Consider the following 3,438-nt stretch of genomic DNA (forward strand, 5'->3'; position numbering starts at 1 on the left):
GCCGCATCTCTGATCCAAAGTGGTGATTTTTGTCTATATATTTTTATTACTTCTGCTTTTAGTCCTTTTGATCACATATCTTTCCTGGAGGTGGGAGTTTTTCCTCCCTATGTCACCAAAGAAGAGGTAGCTATCGTGGCCATATAGCCAAGATATAAGAATATGCCACAATACTCCACCACTGAGATAAGACCTAACAACACCTGCTACACATTACAGGAGAGAAGGGAAGTCTATCTCCTGATCATATTAATAATAATAATAATGAAGAATAAAAGGCAACAAACCTTATCGAAACATGTCCAAAACCACAAGAAAGCAGCTAATACAAATTAGCTGGAGACAGAAAAAGGCTTTGTAGAGGAGGAAGAGCAGGTTCTGGATATGCCTGAGAAAGAATTCAGAAGAATGATATGGAAACAAATTTAAATGCTCTATAAAGGGGTCGAGGAAAATAAGGAAGAAGTAAGGAAAGTACTACAAGAACAATCAAATAAGATTGAGACAGCATTGGAAACAATTCAAAACCTGCAAAAAGATGTCAAGATGATCAAGAATAAGATATCAGAAATGGATAATATGCTAAAAGGGGAAAGGAGCAGACTAGAAGACATGGAAGCCAGAACTAGCAAGCTAGAAGACAAATCTCTCAATACTGCCAAGATAGAAGAGCAAGCAGCTAAAATGATAGAAGAATCTGAAGAGAGTCTTAGATTCATACTTGATAACATGAAGAGGAATAATGTAAGAATTATTGGCATTTCAGAACAAGTAGAATCAGAGAAGTCCACAGAAAAGATAGTTGAAGAGCTTCTGGAAGAAAATTTCGCTAACATCTTGAAAGATGAGAAGATAAACATTCAAGAAGCCAAATGTACCCCAGGAAAAATAGACCAGAAAAGAAAATCTCCAAGACATATAATAATCAAGCTCTCCAAAATCAAACACAAGGAAAGACTACTAAAAAGCAGCCATGGAGAAGAGAAATATCACTTATAAAGACAAGCAAATTAGATTAAGCTCTGACATTTCAGAACAAACCATGCAGGCAAGAAGGCAATGGTCAGACATATACAAAGCCTGGCAAGAAAAAAACTGTCAATCAAGACTTGTCTATCCAGCAAAACTATCAATCAAATATGATGGTGTGATCAAAACATTCCAGGATAAACAGAATCTGAGAGATTTATCAAAACCAACCCAGCACTTCAAAACATCCTAAAGGGAGTTCTATGGACCGAAAACCAACAAGAATAGAAAACAAACAGAGATTGACAAGTGTGGCAACACCACTTGGAACTAAGTCAATACATAGCAGCATCCAGAACAGAACAAGGCTACAAGAAACTCGAAGGAGCTAAGAGATTAATTGAAGACCAAAAGTATATCAATGTCAAAGAAGGGACAAACATAGCAACAGAGACCCAAGTGGTGGGGATGCCAGGTAAATTACAGGTTACAATGAAGTATCTTAAATGCAGAGAAAAGTTAGTAGACTACAAGGTAACCCCAAAGAAAGTTAACACTTCACAACATATCATAAAAACGAATTCCCAAACAGAACAAGTGAACATGGAAACTATGAAGAAAATGACAAGAAACAGCACAAAAAACACAAATCCAACAGAAGAAGGAATGCAGAACAAAAGAACAAACAGCAACACCAAAAAAGTAACATAATGACAGCAATCAATTCATACTTATCGATAATTACACTGAATGTCAATGGATTGAATGCACCAGTGAAGAGACAAAGAGTGACAGAATGGATAAGTAAACAAGATCGATCAATATACTGCCTGCAAGAGATATACCTTACACACAAATACAAAATAGACTAAAAGTTAAAGGATGGAAAAAAATTTACCAAGTTAACTGCAACAACAAACAAGTGGGAGTGGCAATACTAATTTCCAAAAAGTAGACTTTAAGATAAAAACCAGCATAAGAGAAAAAGGAGGGCACTATCTCATGATCAAAGGGACAATTGAACAAGATGAAATAACCATAATAAATATATATGCTTCCAATGAAAGAGCACCAAGATACATGAAGCAAACCTTAAAGGAATTGAGGAAAGAAATAGATAAATATGGAATTATAGTGGGAGATTTCAACACACCACTCTCAAAAAGGGACAAACCAACCAGAAAGAAAATCTACAATTCTACAATCAACCAACTTGACCTTATATATGTATACAGAGTATTCTATCCAACAACAGAACAATACACATTCTTCTCCAGTGTGCATGGAACATTTTCCAGAATTGACCATGTGTTACATCACAAAGCAGGCCTCCATAAATTCACAAGCAACAAAATTCTACAGAGCATCTTCTCAGACAACAATGCTATAAAACTAGAAATCAACAATAAGAAGACCAAAGCAATAAATTCAAATGCTGGAAACTGAACAACACCCTGCTGAAAAGCGACTAGGTAAAAGGAGAAATTAAACGTGAATTCACAAAGTCCATAGAAACAAACAAGAATGAAAACACAACATACCAAAATCTTTGGGACACAGTGAAAGTGGTCCTGAGGGACAATTTATTGCAATAAATGCACAAATACAAAAAGAAGAAACAGCCAAAATGAACACATTAACACAGCATCTTCAACAATTAGAAAATGTCAATACTACCCAGAACAATTTGCACTTACAATGCAATCCCAATCCAAGTTCTGGGATACAGGGATGTAGGTATAGCTTGAAGAGGGTAAATAATACTAAAATCATTGACTGCCTTATGAATATTAGTTTTTCTTGCCTACTATTGTAAAATAGACACTTGAGTAGGATAGAAAGGAATGTTGGGAAACATGATTAGAGAAAACTTGTAAGTCCATCTTCAGCCTATAACTGACTGGAATACCTAAAAGGGGTTCTAAACTTGCCCAGTGAAATAGGCCTCGTGCAAAGCCTTTACAGAATATAGGACCTTTGGTGGAATCGTGAGTCCCATCCAGAACCTTATGAGGTGAGACATTCCCATTAGAAAGGACAAGCAGACTGGAATAGCTACAGTGACAAATGATGCATCTTCATGATGAACCTGACCTATACTCAGAGCAATAGTTACTCTAAATACCAAGAGAGAGGGAAAGAGTCTTCAAATCAAGTATCAATGCTATCCACTCTGTACACAGCGTAGATAGGGACGGGCAACGTAGGCATTGGCTACCTGAAATGAGGGGGCAATAAAGACAAGAAGTGACTGGCTTACAAGGTTCAAGAGGGAGTATTGTTTAAGAGTATGGGGGGAAAGAAAGAGTCCCCACTGAATAGCTGTCATCTTGTCTCGATGGGTTTGGTGAAAAGAGGTGGGATAAGATTCATAAGATTCAATAGTGAATAACTGTTATCATGACTAATCGCGACTGTCACAATTGTAAAGGTAGAAGTTTTGTAACAAAAAAAGGGGAGTGATTAATC

Source organism: Chrysochloris asiatica, unplaced genomic scaffold, assembly GCF_000296735.1.
Source record: "Chrysochloris asiatica unplaced genomic scaffold, ChrAsi1.0 scaffold00239, whole genome shotgun sequence".
In the NCBI taxonomy this organism is placed as follows: domain Eukaryota; kingdom Metazoa; phylum Chordata; class Mammalia; order Afrosoricida; family Chrysochloridae; genus Chrysochloris; species Chrysochloris asiatica.